General features: G+C 44.7%; 2 protein-coding genes across 6 annotated transcripts in view; both read left to right on the forward strand.

Moving 5' to 3' along the window:
• Nca (neurocalcin homolog) overlaps positions 1 to 7,500 on the forward strand; it is a 626,340-nt gene that overhangs the window by 261,484 nt on the left and 357,356 nt on the right. The window lies entirely within an intron of this gene.
• Positions 165 to 7,500, forward strand: part of LOC113819578 (neuronal calcium sensor 2) — a 338,619-nt gene continuing 331,283 nt past the window's right edge. Inside the window, exon 1 of the mRNA XM_070123469.1 lies at positions 165 to 366. The gene's annotated coding sequence lies outside the window, so the exon portion shown is untranslated. The remainder of the gene's footprint in view (positions 367 to 7,500) is intronic.

Below are 7,500 nucleotides of genomic sequence, written 5' to 3' on the forward strand. Positions count from 1 at the left end.
TACAGAGAATGAGAGATTAAATTGTTAGGTAGGGTTAGATCTTTGAAAATGTACGCAGCAGTTGAACGAAATCATCATACATATTTATTATAGGGTGTATTATTTTAGGGTTAATGCTGTACATGAGGTAAATAGGTCTGAACTTCTTTATAAGAAAGATGCCATTGAATAATCTGTATGCCATGGTTGTATTATACATGAGTTGTCAGTACTGCGGTCAGGTCAAGTGTATTATGGGTATAAGGTAGAAGAATAAGAAGAAAGAAGAAAGAGGAAAGAAAGACAAGAAGAAAGAAGAATGAAGACCATGAAGAGGAAATCAAGTCAACGGCTCCTTGCAACGCTTCTCCTCGTCGACGTCGAAAGGTGAGTCCACGCCCTCCGCTTTTCTTGTTTTTCTTACAGTACTGGTCTGCTCCTTTCCCAAAGTAAATGGGTCATAGAAGGTCTGCCTCTTTTACGGTGTCGTGTTGATTACTCTATCTACTCTATTCTATCCGGAAGGTTGGTAGTTTGTGTAACCTTTGTGGCCGATTGTGAGGACATTTCTGTTACCTATTTTGAGTATGTATTTTCTCGTTGTTCATTTGGCCTTCAGTTGCATAAACCCTGCCACCCGGTTTACGTGCCGTCATTTCGAAATGAGATGATATCCTGCTTTACAGAAATAACAAACATGGCATGGCGCGGGGTCGTTATACTGAGGGGCAATAAACTTTCGTGTCAAGGAGTAGTGTAACTCGGCTACTCCGTTCCGTAGACTTTTGACCATTCTTTATGCTGTTGATTGTTAGTTAAAGATATATTTGATATTGTGTACTGCACGTTTTATATTTTCCGATAAGGTGACGACGGCCGCCGTTCGACAATGAATTTCACGTTAAGGCTGTTATCAATCATCGATAATGAATCGATACCCTGGTGAGGGCCGTTAGACAAATAGTCGGTGTCTGTTGTTTACGTTGATCGATTGGTTTATGCGGCCTTGTAAATTATAGATGGAGGAAGGAGTGACGGTCTGGGTTAATGAGGTAAGCGAAAGTGTGGTTAGAGTAATTAATAATTTCTCTTCGTTTTATGACGGGAGGGATAAGTACCCGTGACATGGGAGTTGGTAGATTTGAGTGTGGAACAAGACTAGTAAGTTATGAGAAAGAAGAGATAAGTAGTCAAATGAGGGATGGGGAGGGCCGGAGAGGAAGAGGGTGAAATAGGGTAAATAGAGAAGGAACAAGGAATGGTAGAGGTACGTAGAAATAGAGAGTTTAAGGAGGAGTTTGCCGAGGGAGAGAACACTCCGATGTATAGATAGATATATAGATATTGATATGATTCCTCTCTCCGCCGTTCGTGACAGCAATCACCGCAAGCAGATCAACCATTTTCGAATGAGTTTGCACGAACGGGAGGAGCGGGGCGTGCGGGGATCCTGGGCAAGGGAGCACGCGCCATGCGGCTGGGAGGACGCGGGGAATAAAGTTCGGTGCGGGGAATTTCGGGGAGAAGAGGAGGGCAAACACGGGCGGGAACTTTGCCAGAGAGAGAGAGACAGAGAGCGGCAGGAAAAGTGGCAGGCGGGTGAACAAGCAGCCGTCGGTTAAGCAGACAGGCAGCAGGCAGGGAAGCAGGCAGGTAGGCCGAGAGGGTAGGAGGCGGGCGAGCAGACTGATGCGAAACAGATAATTAAGAAAGGATATTTGCATACTGATGTAGAGCGACGGGCTTGGACAGAGACAGCTGCAATGGAGACTTGGGCGGACGAGCGAGAGGAGGCACGCGGCGGCCGAAAGATTTGATTCTGAACGGCAAGAGAATTCGAAAATAGAGTGGAAATGAAAGTGAAAGAATGAAGGAAGGACACAACACGGTCGAAGATAAGAGAGATGGAAGATAGTATTGAAAACAGGACTGCTGTTTGTGGTGGAATGTGGACGAAATGGGGAACGAGAAAGCACCGAAGGAATAGGACAAGAAGGGATAAGTAGAGAGAGAGAGAGAGAGAGAGAGAGAGAGAGAGAGAGAGAGAGAGAGAGAGAGAGAGAGAGAGAGAGAGAGAGAGAGAGAGAGAGAGAGAGAGATAGAGAGAGAGAATAGCCCAACGAGGGTAGAAAGAGAGCAGGGTCGCGAACGGGAGAGAAGGATAAAAGCTTCGGCCCTGAACTGCGTCGGGCTGCTTTTAGGGTCGGTTGGGTACTGGCCATGAGGCGCAGGAGGAAGAAGAGGAAGAGGGAGAAATAAAGATAGAAAAAGGGATAGAAATAGAGGTAGAGGAAGAGATGGGGTAGGAGAGAAGACGAAGAAGGGTTAGGAAAGAGAGGAGAGGAAAAAGAAGAGAGAGAGAGAAAAAAGAGAAGGATCACCCCTCTGCGTTCATGTTCTCGTGCACGCATTCGTATTCACTTTTTTTTGTGTGTCCCGGATAAGAGGATTTTGCAAAGCATACATGATAATTTACGTATTATATATTTCCCCCTCCCTTCCTAAACGTCGAGGGGGGAAAGTTGGGTTGCACCAAGGGGGAAGGGGCGGTTCGGAAGCGGTGCGGGTGCGTTGTCCCAGGAAAGAGTTCTCAGCAAGCGGGGACTCCGGGCGGCCAGTGGGGCGCGGGCGGGAGAGGAGGAGCAGGAGGGGGCGGGGGTGGGGGGGAGGGGAGGGGGGAGGGGGTTACCGGTGGGCGGCCTGTCATGGCGGGCGCAGAGGAATTTAGCCACAGGAGGTTGCGAGGGATGTCGTAAAAGAAGTGCCCCGTGCGAAGGGAGAAGGAAACAGCAGAGAAGGAGAGAGGGAGAGGGAGAGGGAGGGTGAGTGTCTGGGACGAAATGGTGAGGAAACAACAAGGGAGAGGGAGAAGGAGGGGAGGGAGAGGGAAAAGGAAGAGAGGGAGAGGGAGGAGGAGGAGACGAGAAAAGAAGAGAAGAGAGAAGAGAGAAAGGATACTTTTTAAAAGATCCGAACAGGACAGATCTATATACTAAAGAAAAAAAAAAACAATCTCGCTCATGTTCCAGATACTATGTAGATTAATGAACATCGGAAAGGGGGGAAGGGCACAAGTGGATGAAGATATGTAGATGAGAAGGCCAAGTAATGATCGGGGAGTAAGACAATCGATAAAGCGAACGGGGAAGAGGCAAGGCCGGATGAGAAAGGGGAGGAGAGACGGAGCCGGAGAGGAAGGCGAAGACGCAGGCGGCGGGCGCACCAAGTAGCAGGAGCAGGCAGGCCGGGATCGCGGGTGTGATCGCGGGCGTGCAGGGGCGTAGGTACGAAGACAGCTTTAAGCGCCGTTGGTAATGAGGGCGTGAGGGAGTAGGAGGCCGCCCATGGCTCGCAATCAATACGAGGATCAATGTTGCCTGCAGAACCTTAACAACCTGTGGCCTGTTGAGTCCCAGCCGTCGTACATCAGGTCTTGCGTGTCCTGGTGTGTCGCAGGTGTCACACGGTGTCACACGGTGTCACACGGTGCTATACGGTGCCGCTGTGGCGGGGCGTGTGGCTCCCCGTGGACACCAGCGGGTATTGCCAGACATTTCATTTTTCACTGCTGGAAGGTTGTCTGTCAGGTGGAAGGGATGAGTCGGCAGTTCTGGCCTCCACCCCCTCTTTCTCTCTTTCTCTTTCTCTTTCTCTCTCTCTCTCTCTCTCCCTCTCCTCTCTCCCTCTCCCTCTCCCTCTCTCTCCCTCTCTCTCTCTCTCTCTCTCTCTCTCTCTCTCTCTCTCTCTCTCTCTCTCTCTCTCTCTCTCTCCCTCTCTCTCTCTCTCTCTCTCTCTCTCTCTCTCTCTCTCTCTCTCTCTCTCTCTCTCTCTCTCTCTCTCTCTCTCTCTCTCTCTCTCCCTCCCCTCTCCCTCTCTCTCTCTCTCCCTCCCCTCTCCCCTCCCCCTCTCTCTCCCCCTCCCCTCCCCTCTCTCTCTCTCTCTCTTTCTCTCTCTCTCTCTCTCTCTCTCTCTCTCTCTCTCTCTCTCTCTCTCTCTCTCTCTCTCTCTCTCTCTCTCTCTCCCTCCCTCCCTCCCTCCCTCCTCCTCCCTCCCTCCCTCCCTCTCCCTCTCCTTCTCTACCTCTCCCTCTCCCTCTCCCTCTCTCCCTCTCTCCCTCTCCCTCTCCCTCTCCCTCTCCCTCTCCTCTCCCTCCTCTCCCTCCCTCTCCCTCCCCTCTCCTCCCTCTCTTCCCTCTCCCCCTCTCTCTCTCTCTCTTTTTCTCTCTCTCTCTCATCCTTTCTTCTTCCTCCATCCCCTTTTCTTTCAGTTTGCATTCCCTCTCTCCCCCAGAGCGCCATCCTCTTTTGAGCCGCAAACCTTCATTAAAAGTTGGATTTTTTTCCCTTGATCTTGTCTCGGGCTAGTTTTTCCTCCTCTCGCCCGGCGTCTAATTGTCGCATTATTTACATGTCACGTTTTGCATGTGTGCGTGTTGGTGTTTTTAAGGCGTTTGATCCGATCGTTTTTTTAGACTGTTTCCTTCTTCTTTTGTTGTTTTTAAGTGTTTTTCATTCTTTTTTTGTTGTTTTTATCTGTTTTTCCTTCTTCATTTGTTGATTTTAGCTGTTTTTCCTTCTTCTTCTGTTGTTTTTAGTTGTTTTTTCTGTCCCTTTTTTGTCTTTTTATTAGGTCTTTTGCTCGTCAAGTTCACCGTTGATGATTTATTTGCCGTTAATTTGGATAACGTTATCAAGGGAATAGGTAAAAGAGGTACAGTGAGGTTATGAATATTAGTAATAATTTTACTAATGATTATAGTGATAGAGTGGCAATGGCAAACATAACAGTAATTACACCGCCGACGTTTATCACTAGCAGTTCTATGGGGAATGTAGTGATGGTGGTGGTGCTCGTAGTCATAAGAAGATAGTGTCATGTTAATGATAATCAGTAGTGATAACAACAGCAACAATGATGAAAACAAGGATAGTGATATTAATAACTATAATAGTGATAATGATAACAGTAATAATAATGATTATGATGATAATAGTAGTAATGATAACAGTAATAATAATGATTATGATGATAATAGTAGTAATAATAACAGTAATAATAATGATGATAATAGTAATAATGATAGTAATGATGATTATACTAGTAATTGTATTAATACTAATGATGCAAATGATGATAATGATTATTAGTAATAGTATTATTTTTATTTGTTATGGGCTTCATTTAACTTGAATGGCCGCGAGATTAGAGGGCCAATTCAGTCGATTCTTGCTTTGAAAGCTTTGAACAGAAAAGGGAAAGGGAGAATGCTGTTTTTCTCGTTTTATTTTCTTTTGCATGATTTCTCTTGAAGTAGAAAAAGAAAGTCCACCGACTTCTAGTCTTGCAGGTGTTCTAAATATGTATTTTTTCTAATCGCGAAAAGTGTGATAATTGTTTTTATGATGAACTGATGTCGAATTAAAAGAAACTTCTTTTCTGGAATTTTTGAGACTGCTTAGTACTAAGAAATATTCATGCATGTTGTGAAGCTGTAATCTTTTCCTTGTTTGGTTTTATCAAGATGATTAATTTGGATAGAAGTAGATTGCAAGTTGATTGCTGCAAGTAGTGGTTGGTACAAAATAGAAATTGAAAAACAAAAGAAATTATACTTATTGACATTAAAAATAAGTACTGAAAAATTGAATCTTTTATATTTCTTCTCCTTTTATGGCTTGAACAAAAGGCTTTGACTCTTGTTAGCCGCACCCCCCCCCCCCCACACAGGCAGACAAACAGAGACAGGAATTTCGAAAACGGTTAATTGTAGGAACTCAACGCTTAACGTACCTGTTGGAACGCCTGTCCAGAAACATTACCTTCTCCTTCCTTTCAATTATGTAGTTAACAAAGGAAATTATGTCTAGACGATTAAATAGCATTGTGTTTGTGGGGGGGGCGGGGGGGTAGCGAACGTGTGCCATAATCCTTCTTCAAATAAGCATTGTGTGTCAGGAAAGACAAACAAGAACGGCTGTAAATCATGAGTGGGAGGGCTGCGGAAGCGATCGTTCTTCTTGTGAGGAGTCCAGTAACCTCCTCCTCGGGACGCGAGGGAAGCCATTACGCGAGCGGGAACAGGGCAGTCAGCTGATTAGTAGCATGGCACGATTAATAATGGAGGAGGAGACATCGGCACGGGCGTCGTGTTTCGCGGTAGTCCCTCCCTTGGTCTTTGTTTGTGCTTCATCGGTACGAAGGAGGCCGGGTGCGGGGCAGGGCGGTGGGGGGGGGGGGGATCAGTAGTCTTTGCAAGCGCGTATCTCTCGTGTTAGGTCTTTTTTGCAAGTCTAGATGACTCGTTTTCACTTTAGGGGGCAAATTTTCTCCTTCAATATACGTGTGGCTAGAATCTGGTGGGCCCTCTTTCGAAATTCTACGGATAAAGCGCGATCATTTTCAGTAGGGACCTGATTTTTGCAAGTGGGTTGGCACGAAGGAAGTTTCTTTGGCGATGAAATGCTTTATTTGAAGATTCGTGTCGCAAAATGCTGCAAGATTTGGCGTCATGGGGAAGGGGTGGAATTGATAAAGGAAGTGTGTATGAAGTGAGGTCGGATAAAAGAATTGGCAGGATAGTCTGTTCAAACAGAGGGTGAAGGGGAAAGTAAATTCGAGTATGTGATCTGCATATGTCTCTGCCGTATAACACACGCGTGACTATGTCTCAATTTATATTATTCTTTATTCACCATGGAAGACACGGGAAGGATGTGCGTTCTAAGATATTGCGATACGTGTCTTGTCGTGCCTCTTGGGATTCGTGCAGTTATGTCGTGCAATGGGAAACGCGTAATTGGCAGGGAATTACATTGGTTGGACATAATGTGTATACAATTATTTAATTTTATGGGTTCGAAGAGGCCATTCACCATGTAACTTTATGATATGGATAACGTAGTTTATGAGATTAATTGATAATGGTTTCTCATTCTGTGAAAAATACCGTTGCATTTAATTTACATAATGTTTATGCAAATGGTAAAACACGAATCCCCTTGCAAATTACGGTATGCGGCCAACATATTCTTTCCAAGTTTCCCCGAAATTACGTTTTCTTAAATCACAGAGAGGAACGTTTTCCTAGACCATCGCAGCTATTCCGAGGGGAAACTGAGTTATATGTGGATCTGTTAGCAAAGCTGCAAGTTTTCCCTTGGGTTGGGAGAAATTACATGGAAAAAGAGTTATTGTTTAAATCTTTTCGTAGTTTTGTTCTAGTTACGCGGGAAGTAGTAAATTTATTTATTTATTTTTGTTTTTGTTTACGGTTGCAATTACGTAATTGATTTGAGTCGATTCTAGCACGTGTAGAGTGGAATAGTTTTTTCATAAACGCTGGATATTTGGTGGTAATTGTTGGTTGCTATTGGACAATTTATTTTATAATGTAAGTTCACTTGATTTGTCAATTTATTTATTATATATTGTATTTAATTTGTTAGTAATTTATAATCTTTTGTTTTACATTTAGATAATTTTTCATTTATTTATTTCTGTTTGGTTACCTGTCTGTCAATT

The sequence above is a fragment of the Penaeus vannamei genome, chromosome 7 (genome assembly GCF_042767895.1).
Source record: "Penaeus vannamei isolate JL-2024 chromosome 7, ASM4276789v1, whole genome shotgun sequence".
Classification (NCBI taxonomy): Eukaryota; Metazoa; Arthropoda; class Malacostraca; order Decapoda; family Penaeidae; genus Penaeus; species Penaeus vannamei.